Source organism: Panthera onca, chromosome C2, assembly GCF_046562875.1.
Source record: "Panthera onca isolate mPanOnc1 chromosome C2, mPanOnc1 haplotype 2, whole genome shotgun sequence".
Taxonomy (NCBI): domain Eukaryota; kingdom Metazoa; phylum Chordata; class Mammalia; order Carnivora; family Felidae; genus Panthera; species Panthera onca.
In genome coordinates, this window is record NC_138347.1 from 86,655,743 (window position 1) to 86,671,133 (window position 15,391).

General features: G+C 33.7%; 1 long non-coding RNA gene and 1 pseudogene across 1 annotated transcript in view; both read left to right on the forward strand.

Annotated features, from left to right (window-relative positions):
• Positions 1 to 15,391, forward strand: part of LOC132683414 (uncharacterized) — a 236,872-nt gene that overhangs the window by 172,310 nt on the left and 49,171 nt on the right. The gene's annotated exons all lie outside the window — the stretch shown is intronic.
• Positions 12,106 to 13,230, forward strand: LOC132683412 (dnaJ homolog subfamily B member 11 pseudogene; annotated as a pseudogene).

Genomic DNA, 15,391 nt, shown 5'->3' on the forward strand with positions numbered 1-15,391 from the left:
CAGCACGTGCCTGGCATGTGTCAGCTCTTCAGAAAGTATTGGTTGACTATTCTGAATTTTGAATAAGATGCATTTAAAGTTAAGATTAAGAAGAGGAGAACTAATTGCAGAACCTGAATAAAGAAATGACCATAGGGCACCGGGATGGCTCAGTTGGTTAAACATCCCACTCATGGTTTCCGATCAGGTCACGATCTCACAGTTCATGGCTGTGCCCTGAAAGCATGGAGCCTGCTTGGGATTTCCTCTTTCTCTGCCCCTCTCACACCTGCTCTCTCTGTCTCTCTCTCTCAAAATAAATAAATAAACATAAAAAAAGAAATGCCCATAATTGCCCATTATTTTTAGAAGTTTTTATTAATACCCTGGAAATGAATTAAGGATAAGTGAATTAAGAATTGAATAACTAAAACTCATAGATAAATAGTTTAAAATTGACATTTTAGATTCATTTTATATTATATTTAGACTATCATATTTTTTCTCAATTAATTCCTTTTGCTATTCTTAAAATAGCAGGTATTGTTAAAAAATAGATAGATGATATTCATTGGAGTGAACAGACAGTGTTAATAATCTCTTGGTGTCTCACCAGGAATTGGCCGTGTCTGGTAACCAGATCTGAGTCTCCATTCTCTAACAGTGTTTGTTATATTTTGAGCAGTCAGTTAATATTTATTAATGACTTAACTGTTCAGTAGCTGGGTACATGATCACATGGTATCACATATACGCACTGATGATGGAATTGTATGTACCTCCCAATGGTTCTGTATTGAACTGTTCTGCTTTACAAGTAAAAATATTTTTTCCTTAAAAGGCACTATTACAAGCTACATCTTAATTATTGGCTTTGTTTTTATTGCTAAAATTATCATAGGCATATATAAGTCAATTATTTCCTGTGTCACAAGGATTTGATCTTTTTAACATCTGCCCAGCTGTTGCATAATATTTTAAGCTAAAAGTATCAGATAAACACAACACTACCAATTCGGTAACATTTCACCAAATAATTATTTCTCTCTGAAATCCCTGAAGCAGTGTTTTTTCTAGTATGTAACCTCTCAGGATTTGTCTCTATATTGTTTAAACTTATATTGCAAATAACATACAAAATGTTATAAAACCAAGGCAAGTCATAGAAAGAGTGAATGTATTCACAACTTCAGTAGACCATACATAAATTAAATGGCACTTGCTCTCCTTTGATGTTCCCATTTCTAGTTTTCTCTTAAACTGAATCCCACAAAGAATTCTAATTTAACTGAAATTCTTTGAACTCATTGACAGTTTGTGAGCTATTCAGGAACTCTAATTAGCTTTAAATCAGTTTATCTGCAAATCACTTTTCCATTTCTGATTCCTTCTAGCAATTAATAGATTACTAGTTATTAATGGCTCTAGACCATTTATGAAAAATTTGGCCTCCATCTGAAAACTTGATGAATCTTTAACATTGAACTTATTTTGTCAGTGGATTTTTTTCCTAATGAACTGCAATTAAATTGGAAAAAGCAGATTGCAAAAAATGTTTGACAATACCTTTTATTTAAAGCACAGGGACAACTGAATAGAAGTACCTAAAATAAAGTAGGAAAGTGAATAATGGCAAATGAATTTAGTGAAAATAATATGTATTTTAAAAACCATTAATATATTCACATAACGAGTGTTTCTCTATAATTTTTTCTCCCCTTGCTCCTTTCAGATTTATCATGTTCATCCACAAACCCTGAAACAACTAATTCTTGTGCCCTACTCTTGAGGTAGATAGGCAAATACTACCATTCTACCATTAGCTGTACAATACTTGACATGTCCTATAGTTTTATAGTTGGGAAAGCGAATAATCAGGCTGTAAACTCCCAGGGGTGGAGAAATTAATGAATTGGTCCAAAATCATAATGAATGTCAGAATAATTGTTATCTTTGTATTCACAATTTTTTGGCTCCTATACACAAAGCTTATCTCTCCATTTTCCCTGTGGTTTCTGATTCCTCTTCCACTAATCCTTTTCTTGCCATTCTCCATGCTTTCTAGTTTTACTCATTTTCCCATTCTAGTTTGTGGACACAAATACCTCTTATTTTAAATTCCCTTAGCAAAACTTACTCTGATTGAATAAAATTAGAGTAATTTTAGGCATAGATTGTCTTTACTAATAGGAAGATGATCACTTAATTTCCTCCCATTCACTGGAAAGCCTATCCATCACTTCATTCCCCTTTCCTTTTTCCCCTTATGCCATAGGGGAAGAGATGTTCACAAACAAGGGTTTACTCCCTTTGCCTGTGCTCCTATCGTATTCTAACACATCTTCTTCACTGGTTTTGTCTTTTGCTTAAATTATGCTCAAGTTTTTGCCATCCTAAAAACAGCAAAAAAACCCCTCCCTTAGTTATATTTTCCCCTTAAACCTTTTTTTTTTTTTTGCCTTGGCAATCTTTCCTTCACTACCAGGAATAGAAAAAGTCATCTAAACTTATTATCTCTCCTTCTTCCCCACCTGTCTGCTCTTTAACTCATTGAAATATGGTCTATATTCCTGTTGCTTGACTGAAATTATTCTCATAGATATCATCAAAGGTAGAGTAATTTAACCCAGTAGATTCATTAAATTTCTTCTCTTTTTTGCAACATACAGCATTGTCAATCACATCTTCCTTTACTCTTTCCTACTGGGGCCACAAAACAAGTTTCAACAAATTAAACAAGGTTGAAGTCAAACCATGCATCTTTTCTGACCACAGTGCTATGAAACTAGAAGTCAACCACAAGAGAAAATCTAGAAAGAGCAAAAATATATGGAGGTTTATAAACATTCTACTGAACAATGAATGGGTCAACAGAAAATAAAAGAAGAAATAAGAAATTACGTGGAGACAAATGAAAATGAAAACACAATAGTCCAAAATCCCTGGGGTGCAGCAGAATGGCTCCAAGAGGGAAGTTTATAGCAATACACATCTACCTCAATAAGCAAGAAATCTCAAATGAAAACTTTACCTTACACCTAAAGAAGCTAGACAAAGAACAGCAAACAAAATCTAAAACCAGCAGAAGGAAGGGAATAATAAAGATTAGAGCAGAAATAAATGATATAGAAACTAAAAAAAAACAATGGGACATATCAATGAAACCAGGAGTTGGTCCTTTGAAAAGATCAACAAAATTCATAAACTCTAGCCAGACTCATAAAAAAAAAAGACTCAAAAAATCACAAATGAGGGAAGAGAAATAGCAACCAACCAACACCACAAATATGAACAATTGTCAAGAGAATATTGTGAAAAAATTATATGCCAAAAAATTGGATAACCTAGAAGAAATGGATACATTTCTGGAAACATATAACCTACCAAAACCAAAGCAGGAAGAAACAGAAAATTTGAACAGACTGATTACTAGCAATCAAGTTGAATCAGCAATCAAAAAACCCTCAACAAACAAAAGTCCAGGATGACTTCAAAGACAAATTCTACCAACCATTTAAAGAAAAGTTAATATCTAATCTTCTCAAACTATTCCAAAAAAATAGAAAAGGAGGGAAGACTTCCAAAATAATTCTATAAGGCTAGCATTACCCTGATACCAAAACCTGGTAAAGACATCACACAAAAAGAGAACAATGGCACAGTATCTTTGACAGATCTAGATGCAAAAATCCTCAACGAAATACTAGCAAACTGAATCTAACAATATATTAAAAAATAATTCACCACAATCAAGTGGGATTTATTCCTAGGTTGTACAAGTGGTATAATATTCACAAATCAATCAACATGATACACCACATCAATAAGAGAAGGGATAAAAACATGTCATCACTTCAATAAATGCAGAAAAAGCATTTGACAAAGTACAACATCGATTCATGATAAAAACCTCAACAAAGTAGGTTTAGAGGGAACATACCTCTTATATGAAAAATATTTGCCTTATATGAAACACCTACACCAAAATCATACTCAATGGGGAAAAACAGAGCTTTCCCTCTAAGGTCAGGAAAAAAACAAGGATATCCGCTTACCACTTTTATTCAACATAGTACTGGAAGTCCTAACCATAGCAGTAAGACAACAAAAAGAAAGAAAAGGCATCCAAATTGGTAAGGAAGAAGTAAAACTTTCACTGTTTGAGAATGACATGATACTATAAAACGTTAAAGACTCCACCAAAAAACTGCTAGAACTGATAAATGAATTCAGTAAAGTCTCAGGATACAAAATCAATGTAGGGAAATCTGTCACATTTCTAAACACTGATAATGAAGCAACAGAAATAGAAATTAAGAAAGCAATCCCATTTATAGTCGTACCAAAAATAATCAAATACCTAGGAATAAACTTAACCAGGGAGTTGAAAGACCTATGTCATGAAAATTATAAAATACTGGTGAAAGAAATTAAAGATGACACAAACAAATGGAAAGACATTCCATTCTCATGGATTGGAAGAACAAATATTGTGAAAATATCTACACTTCCCAAAGCAATCTCCAGATTTAATTTAATCCCTATCAAAATACCAACACCACTTTTCACAGAACTAGAATAAATAATCGTCACAGAGCTAGAATAAATAACCATAAAAATTTGTATGGAACCACACAAGACTCTGAATAGCCAAAGGAATCTTGAAAAAGAAAAACAACACTGGAGATAGCACAATTCCAGACTTCAAGTTATATTCCAAATCTGTAGTAATCAAAACATCATGGTACTGGCACAACAATAGACACAGAGATCGATGGAACAGAATAGAGAACCCATAAATAAACCTATGATTATGTGGTCAATTAATCCTTGACATGGAAGCCAAGAATATGCAATGGGAAAAGACAGTTTCTCTACATGCAAAAGAATGACACTGGACCACTTTCTTACACCATATACAAAAATAAACTCAAAATGGATTTTGGACCTAAAAGTGAGACATGAAATCTTAAAAATCCTATAAGAGAGCATAGGTGGCCTACCATTGACCATAGCAACATTTTTTGAGATATGTCTCCTGAGGCAAAGGAAACAAAAGCAAAAAATAAACTCTTGGGACTACATCAAAATAAGAAGCTGCTGCACAGCAAAGGAAACAATCAACAAAACTAAAAGATAATTTACTACATGGGAAAAGATATTTGTAAATGAGATATCCAATAAAGTGTTAATATTCAAAATATATAGAGAACTGATACAACTCAACACCCCAAAAAGCAAATAATCCATTGAAAACAGGGTAGAAGACAAGAACAGACATTTCTTCAAAGAAGGTGTACAGATGGCCAACAGACACATGAAAAGATGCTCACTATCACTCATCATCAGGGAAATGCAAATCAATAGTTTTGAGATATCAATAATCTTGAGTCAATGAGATATCAACTCATACCTGTTATAATGGCTAAAATAAAAAACACAAGAAACAATAAGTATTGGAGAGGATATGGAAAAAAGGAACCTTCTTGTACTGTTGATTGGAATGCAAACTGCTACAGCTACTGTGGAAAACAGTGCGGAGATTTCTCAAAAAATTAAAAATGGAACTACCCTATGTTCTAATAATTGTACTACTGGGTATTTACCCAAAAAATACAACAATATTGGGGCACCTGGGTGGCTCACTTCAGGTCAGGTCATGATCTTACGGTTTGTGAGTTCAAGCACCACATCAGGCTCTGCACAGACAGTGGGAAGCCTGCTTGGGATTCTCTGGCTCCTGTCTCTCTGCCCCTCCCTCACCTCTTCTCTCTCTCTCTCTCTCTTTCTCAAAAATAAATAATCCTAAAAAAATACAGGGCCATACATGCGCTCATGTCTTTATTGCAGCATTAACAATAGCCAAATTATGGAAGCAGCAAAAGTGTCCATTAACAGATGAATGGATAGAGAAGAGGGAATTTGCCATTTGCAGCAAGATGGATGGATGTTGAGAGTGTAATGGTAAGTGAAATAAGTCAGAGGAAGACAAATACTATATGATTTCACTCATGTGTGGAATTTAAAGAAACAAAACAAATAAACAAAGGAAAAAAGAGAGGGCAAACCAAGAAACAGATGGTTATCTGTAGAGAACAAACTGATGGTTACCAGAGGGAAGTGGAGGGGGGTGTTGTGAAATAGGTGAAGGGGACTAAGGAGTGCACTTACCATGACGAGCACTGAGTAATGTATAGAATTGTTGAACCACTGTGTTGTACACCTGAAACTAATTAACACTGTATGTTAATGTACTGGAATTAAACTTAAAAAACTTAATAAAAATCTTTTCTACTCTGGCTTCATATATGACTATATTTTCTTTGGTTCTTTCCTTAAAGAATTGTTTTCTTCTCTCTCTTTCATTGTTTATTTCTCTTCTATTAGCACTTTAAATGACTAACCTTTAACTTTTCACCAACATAGAATAAAATTTCTCCCAAATGTATCATTCCTGATCCATGTTTTTTCCTGAGTTTCATCTATATTTCCAACTGTTTATTACCCATTTCCTCTTCAATAATATCTTTTAGCAATGTCCATTTTTACATTCCTAAGACGGAGTTTATTATCTATCTCCTTCAATCTGCTTTTCTTCCTGGATTTACTACCTCAGCTAAAGTTTATCAAAGTCAAATCCAGGAGAATCAATTAAACTTGGAGTCAGAAGTCCTGGAATCAAATCCTGGATCAGGATCAGATTAGTTTTCTGATTTTTTTAGTTTCTTCACCTGAGCCTTCATTTTCTCACATGCAAAATAGTAATAATAATACTTCACAGAACTTAAAAACAAATAAATGAAGATTAAAAATGAAAGCATCTTGCAAATATCTAACATATAATCATCACTCAATAAATATTAGTTTTTTTTTTCTTTTCTGCATTGCCTTCTTCCTGCTGAAGGAAGAGACTACCACACAATAACTAAAACAAACAGATAAAATCATTAGATGGAGATTTATTAGAGATCTAATTTTTTATTTTTAAGAACTAGATAAACTATCATAGTACGGATGTACTACCATTTTGTTCAGCCATTCCTTTGTTAGACAGTCATGCTGTCTCTAGGGAGATAAGAATCTGAATTGTAATAAGCACTCCTAAGGTGTTATGTGTATTGAAGTTTGAAAACTGCTTGTTCATGGGCTACAATTCATATTCTTCAGCAGGAGAAACCCTAATGAAGTAGCTTGGCAACTTTGTATTTTGACATTCTCCATGAACTTTGTGTTGTACTCATACTGGGCTGCTCATCACTCAAACATGTACAGAAAATCCTCTTCTATTGTCTCCTTAAATTTTCGTCCTTTATGCTGAAATATTGATTCACCTTGTAAATTTCTGTTAATCCTTGAAGGCTACCTTTTAAAGGGAATTATTTATAACCTCATAGATGTTCCTAGGCCTTTTAATATACTTTTAATTGCAATGGGTAGAATTAACTGCCTCCTTTTCCCTCTGGCAGACTGAGTTTTCTTGAGAGTAAGTGTTAAGTCTTGTCCATATGATCAAGGTCCGATGTACCTTGCACATTGCCAATCATATATAATGCATGTAGGCTGCCTTTGATGATATATATTTATATATCCTAGAAGAATCATAGAACATCAGAGGAAGGAGATTTTGCTTGACCCCACTTACTTATAGATGAAACTAAAGCCCAGTGGTATTCATGATGAACTAACTATACTGTTGTCCTAGATTTCTTTGGAAATAAAAATTAACTTAAACATGGACACTTTTTAACAGAAACTTTGTGTTCTAGATTGTTCATTGGATTAAACATTTTAAGATTGTTCCCTTTTAAGATAAATTCCTCTTTAACCCATGTTTATTTGAAATGTCCTATACAGAGCTTAGAGTAATGCCTGTTTCCATAATTTTGTTTTATTATTTTTCTTAGTCACAAAAGTAACACCTGCTAATTTTAAATAGATGAACAATCCAACATGTACAAAGTAAAAAACAAAAATTCACATACACATGCACTTCCTGACTCCCACCTTCATCAAATCCTCTTTTTTTCCCGTGTTGTATCCAGTTTTTATAGACTGATATGTATTTCTCTAACTTTTATCTATGTTCATATAAATGTACATAAGAATAGTTTTTTTAAAACATGTGCTATGTTTGTTTGTTGTTGATGGAATCATGTTATACAAACTGAAGTATACTTTTCTCACTTCATAGTATATTATTTTTCTAGTCAATAGATGGAAATCTAACTTGTTCTTTTTAAGGGCTAGATAAAATGTGATAGTATGGATGTACTCCCATCTAGTCTACCATTTTCTCATTGTTAGATAGTCATGCTATCTCCAGTTCCCCCACCCCCCACTATCCATGTGCTTAAATTAACGTTCTTGTCTATGTACTATTGGTTATATTTATATTGAACAGATTGCCAAGAGTTAAATAGCTTGGTTGCAGGATATTGTATTTAGTTTTAATAACCAAATTATGTGACAGCATGTTAAACATCTTTTTTTGTTTATTGGCCATTTGAATTTTCTCCTTTATGAATTATATGCTGATATGCTTTGTGTATTCACCCACTGATTTATTCTTTTTTATAAACAATAATTTTAGGCACTCTTTAATATTAACCTTGACTTTTAGATATGTAACTAATATTTATCTTTATTTCTTATTTATCTTGTGTCTTTTATTTACAATATCTTTACTCTACAAACATTTAATATTTTTGTGTTTAGTTATTTCTATCTTATCCATTATGGATTTCTATATTTCTTATTTTTATTCCAAAATGTTTCCCAATCCCAATTTGTATACTATCTTTTAGTTTTTCTTCTAAAAATTTAATTTTTTATATTTAAATATAAAATGTTAAAATTAGCTTAATTTTGCCTTCTTCCAGATGGGTAGTCAGTTCAGTAAACAGAATTCATTATGTCAACTATTCTTTTCCCACTAAATTGGATGTGACTTATGCCATGTATTATGTTGTCATATGTTTGGGGCAAGCAGTTTGGGGAAGGAGAGGAATTCCCTCACTATCCATCATTAAGGAAATAGATATGACAGATGTAGCAGTTACATAGCAGGGAGGTTGAGGTAGGAGATGAGGTGGCAGGGAAATTGGCTAACACTGTAATTCCTTTAGTATTAATTTGCTGAATCATATTTTCTCTTTCTCCCTAAATTATACCATTTTAGTAGCACTTTATTATGAAACAGGAAATGATTGCAAATAGTTTGTACCACAAAAGATTTACAGATATGGCAAAGGTTTTTAAGTTGTTAAAAAAATATTTCCAGGTTTTCTTTAACAAAAAGAGAAATGTTAGCAATTTGTTGATATTTTTGGAAATTATAAGTGACTGCCAGAAGACTACTGGGAGATTTAAAAAAAATAAATATATTTAATCTGTCTTTTTAAGGTGATTTTTATTTTATTTTTTAAAGGTCAATTTGCTTTTTAATATACAGTTTAACTATATGTTTAAAAATATTTTTAATATAATTTATTGTCAAATTGGTTTCCATACAACACCCAGTGCTCATCCCAAGTGCCCTCCTCAATGCCCTCATCCACTTTCCCCTCTCCACCACCCCCCATCAAACCTCAGTTTGTTCTCTGTATTTGAATGTCTTATGGTTTGCCTTTCTCTCTCTCTCTGTGACTTTTTTTCCCCCTTCCCCTCCCCCATGGTCTTCTGTTAAGTTTATCAAGATCCACATATGAGTGAAAACATATGGTATCTGTCTTTCTTTGACTGACTTATTTCAATTAGCATATAGTGATAAGAATATACCTTGTTTTCAAAGATTCACACTAATGAGAAATCATTTCAGTATTGTTCTGTTGTTATATTTTGTTGCTGAAAATGTCTATTTTTACTCTCCATCTCGTAGACTTAAGTCTTTATTTAGCACAGGGAAATTTCTTCTGTTATTTCTTTGTTACCTCCTCATTTTCTTTCTATCTTCTTTGGAATTGTGAGTTTCATATGCTTCGGTCTCTGGATCTGTCCTCTCTGAGTCTTTTACCTTTCCTTCATGTTATTCATTTCTTTGTGCTGTATGAGACGTGCATTCTCTGTGTTTCTGCTGTGCATATGAGATGTGTATTCTACCTGATTAGTTACCATTTTTAAAAAAATTACCTATTGACATTTTAAGTTAAAAAATCACATTAATGGGGACAGAGAAAATCATAAATTCTAGGATTGTCATGTAGATTAAATAAGATAGTATATAAAAAATCATTTAGCATATAGTAGACAGGTTATATGTGATAGCTCTTGGTGATATGTGGCAGTTTTTAGTATTATGCTTTGCACAGAGCAACCCTTCTTTGTATTGTAAAGGCATATTATCATTTCCTTTATCTTTACAAACATAGGACAGTTTCCAGCTCATTGTTATGCTAACTTTATACAGTCTAAATTAATAAACAAAAAAATAAATAATGTTTTTTTTAACTGAGATTGCTTCTGCCATTAGACAAAGTTGTATGTAAACCTGGAAAAATATTAAACCAAAATAAACTTCCTTCCTATTCTATTTTCTCTTTCTCTTGAATCTCAAACTGTTTCTATTTTAATACAAGTTAATTTAACAACATGAATAACTAATTGAAAAAAGCCTGAGTTTTAGAAACAAGCTATGGACAACTAGATACAAGACAGAAAAATGTGCCATAGATCATGCTAATAATCAGAAAACTATGGCATTGGACAATGGTACCATGTCTTTATTTCATGGTATATGAAGCAACCAAATGTTATTGGCATAGTTTACTATTGCTGTCAAATGTAAACATTGCCCTAACTCCCAGATATTTTTTCTTTATGAAATACTATATGAGAGGGACTACTTCAAGATAACAAAATAGTCCATTTTTCCTAGTTGTAAGCATTTACTTAGTGATAGGGAAACACAAATATTTCTGAGTCATACAAAATCAAGCAGAAAATATAAATTTAACTCTGCAATACTTTTCATAGAATAGGAAGCTGGAAACATGGGCTCTTTATTTTTGGGAGCCTGTTTTATTGATTGTGGATGGATCAGAACATTTATCTATTGATTCAATCATCTATGTTAATTAATGAAACAGAAATTTTTACATTTTAATGTCTTTTGATTCTGAAAATCTTCTATTTTTGTGGCCTTTGAATGAAACCTGTAAGTGTGCCATTTTTCTAGTAGTATCTTAAGATATGGATTCTTTATTATTTTATCTTTTCAGTGTGAGATGTTATTTGTATATTTCTATAAACTGAAAGAATTTCTTATTTCAGTGATCAATGGGATCTGCTCCACTTCCATCAGAGAACTCATATTTTGATTGAGGAGAGAGTCAAACAAGTAATTCAAAAGGGATGAGTATAAGGAAAGAGACATGGATAGATTCTATAGTAGCAGAGAGGAAGGAATGATCAGTTTTTCCATGGACAGTGAAGGGGTATCTGGGAGGTTTCATTGAGAAGATAATAGTTAAATTAAAGCTTGGAAGATAGATAAGCATTCCCCTGGTGGACAAAAGACAGAAAGTCATTATAAATAGGAGGATGACTATGTCCAAAAGCAAGAAGACATAAAAACACATGGTATGTTTTATGAAATTCAAGTGGTTTAGTGTTTTTTTTTTTGAGTATAAGGTTTAGGGTAGGGATTTGTTAGAAATGAGTTTGGATTAATATAATAAAGCAGATTATGTGGATGGTATGAGTTCTAAGGGATTTTCAGGCAGGATATACCTTTCAGGTAATCTATTTGTAATGTAGATACAGTTCAAATACTAAAACAACCCACCTGGGTTCACTAAAATAGGAACTTTATAAAAGCTATATAATATGACGTGCATGCCATCGTTTGTTACTTATTTCCCATGAGTATTTTGGGAACTATTTATGAACACATAAATAAGGTCAAAAGAACTCGGATATAGACAATGAAATTACATTTAAATTACATGTAAAACTAAAATTGTTAAGTATAAAAATGAATAATTACAAATACTAATAAAATAATGAGATTGAAGTAAACTTTAATTTTAAAATATTGATTTGGTGGGATTTGGGTAGAGGAGGAGGTGAGCTAGCTCTGAGCTGAGGCGGCAGCGGGTTGTGTAAGGAGTCTGTGGCTAGGGACCGGCACAGAGGCTGGCACAGAGAAACCATGGCCCTGCAGGACTTGGGCACCTTCTGCCTGTTGCTGCTGTACCTCCACAGGGCCTTGTTTGCTAGGCAAGATTTCTATAAGATCTTGTGGGTGCCTCAAAGTGCATCTGTAAAAGACATTAAAAAGGCCCACAGGAAACTGGCCCTGCAGCTTCATCCTGGCTGGAACCCTGATGATCCTGGAGTTCAGGAGAAATTCCAGGATCTAGGTTCCACTTATTAGTTTCTGTCAGACAATGAGAAATGGAAACAATATGATAGTTAATAGTGAAAAGGGGTTAAAAGATGGCATTAGGGCTCCCATGGGGACATTTTTTCCATACTTCTTTGGAGATTGTGATTTCATGTTTGGAGGAACCCCGTATCAGCAAGACAAATTTTCTAAGAGGAAGTGATATTATTGTAAATCTAGAAGTTCCTTTGGATGAAGTATATGCAGGAAATTTTGTGGAATTAGTTAGAAACAAACCTGTGGCAAGGTAGTTTCCTGGCAAACAAAAACGCAACTGCCAGCAACAATGTGGACTACACAGCTGGGCCCAGGGTGCTTCCAAATGACCCAAAGGTGGTCTGTAATGAATGCCCTAATGTCAGACTAGTGAATGAAGAACAAACACTGGAGGTAGAAATAGAACCTGTGGTGAGAGATGGCATGGAGTATCCTTTTATTGGGGAGGGTGACCCTCACGTGGATGGAGAGCCGGGAGACCTGCGGTTCAGAATCAAAGTTGTCAAGCACCCAGTATTTGAAAGGAAAGGAGATTTATGTACAAATGTGACAATCACACTAGTTGAGTCTCTGGTGGGCTTTGATATGGATATTACTCACTTGGATGGCCACAGTGTACATATTTTCCAGGATAAGGTCACCAGACTAGGAACCAAGGTATGGAAGAAAGGAGAGGGCCTCCCCAACTTTGACAACAACAACATCAAGAATTCTTTGATAATCACTTTCCATGTAGATTTTCCAAAAGAACAGTTAACAGGGGAAGCAAGAGAAGGTATCAAACAGCTACTGAAACAAGGATCACTGCAGAAGGCATACAATGGACTACAAGGATATTAAGAGTGAATAAAATTGGACTTTGTTTAACATAAATGAATCCATGAAATTTATTATCAACAGGGTGTGTGTGTGTGTGTGTGTGTGTGTGTGTGTGTGTGTGTGTGTGTTTTGTTCTTATTTTCAATATGCAAGCTTGGCTTAAATTTTTCTCCTAATGATCATCATGAAATGAATAAGTGGGTTTAAGAATTTGTTCATTTGTGTTCAGAAACGAATGAGCAGCAAAAAGTTTAATAATACCTCTCCCTTTGGAGATTTAATGGATTTAATGGATTTAATCCCCTTGGAGATTTGGAGATTTAATGTCTGGTGCTGCCACCTGAGACTCAAGAATTAAAGCTGCAAGAGAACTCCAGGAGCAAAAACAAACAAACAAACAAACAAACAAACAAATCCCCACAATATAAAGGGTTGATTGTTAGCTATTTCATTCAAATGCCATTTCATTCAAAATGCCAACAGAAGTGTGTTTTTAAATACATTTTGTTGCTAATTTTTTTTTTTTTTTTTTTTTTTTTTTTTTTTGCAATTCCAACACAAAGTAACTGAAATACAAACACAGTCTAGGGGTGCCTGGGTGGCTCAGTTGGTTAACCTTTGGACTTCGGCTCAGGTCATGATCTCACAGTTTGTGAGTTCAAGCCCAGTGTGGGGCTCTCTGTTGTCAGCACAGAGCCTGCTATAGATCCTCTCTTCTCTTCTCTCCAGGCCCCTCCCCAATACGTGCTCTGTCTCTCTCTCTCTCTCTCAAAAATAAATAAACATTAAAAAAAACAGTCTAATGTTTCATCTATTTATCATTAATGGAACAATTCAAGTGGAAAATCAAAAGTTGGCTGCATAGTAATTTGGTCCAAATAAGACAACTCTATAAATATTTGGAAAATTGAAAGTATTTTTATCTTTTCTTAGAGGTAAAGTTCTTTAAGAGTTCAGATAAATGAAGGATTATTTCTAGTTGGAAAGGGTAGCATTTTAGAGTTGGGATTATGAATGGTGGACATGCATTAGTAAGTTTGAAGACTTACAATAAATGAAATATATTCAGGAAAAATAGAATGAAATACTATTTACCAACAGACCAGAAATTTGTACCTAGTACCTCAAGAAAAAAGAAATTGTTGGCTTCCATAACTGAAGAGTCATGTATGACTGTATCCAAGGGTTCAATGTCATCACTAATCTCTGTCTTACTCACTGTTGGCTCCATTTTAAGGCAAGTCCCTCCCTACCTCAGTACAGGCCAGCATTCTCAGACATACATGCCATTCTCTTAGTAGTCTCTGCAAGAAGAAGCCTTCTCTTTCACTATTATCCCAACATACTCCCCATAATTAGCTATGTTTGCTTTAACTGAGATTCCAAGCTCTTTTCTGACCTAATCAACACGGCTGGTGGTTAATTCCTGGGCTTGGGTCATGAAATTCCTTAAAGTGCAGAAACAGGGATAACCTGAAAATTATATGATTTTAGGGTTGGGAAGCAGTTCCTCAAATGAAAATCTAATAGATCCTGGGCTGGGAAATATAGTAGTTATCTGTTGTCATCAACTTATATTTTACTGTTTTTATTTTGAACTTGGTACAAATGGAGTATCTGTGAACTTTTATTTTATCAAAATTAACTAGAACAGAGAGCACTAAGATATGTTCTTGCTTGAGGAAATCTTACATTTCAAGTGTTATAGGTTCACAGTAGACTTACATGATTGTAATCTTCCTTTTCTGATACAAGTGACTGCAGACTCACTCTTGAACTTATGTTCCTCATGAACTGATAGTCTGTAATATAAAAGGGCTACAGTACAAGAGGAAATTGGGATCAGAGAGGAGAAAACATGGTATAATGGGAAGGCAATTTTATCACAAAATTTAAAACGTTAAATATTTACATACAACCTACCTTGATTCAAACAAATATTTTCTAGTTCCTGTATTTCCCTGCTGTTAAGGGGCTCAAAAAATAGTGCAAAAAATTAATAAATTAAAGGATTGTTACAGTGTAGTAAATATATTATTAGAGGGTACTATGGGAACCAAGAAAAGGAACATTTTTCTAGGGTGTAAAATGGGATGCAAATGTGTTTTGGAAGAAAGTATGGTCTCTAAGGATTATTGAAACATAATTTCAATGTTCTCCAATAATTTAAATATGAAATTTCTTAACAGTTAAAACGAGTAATAGAGAAAAAAG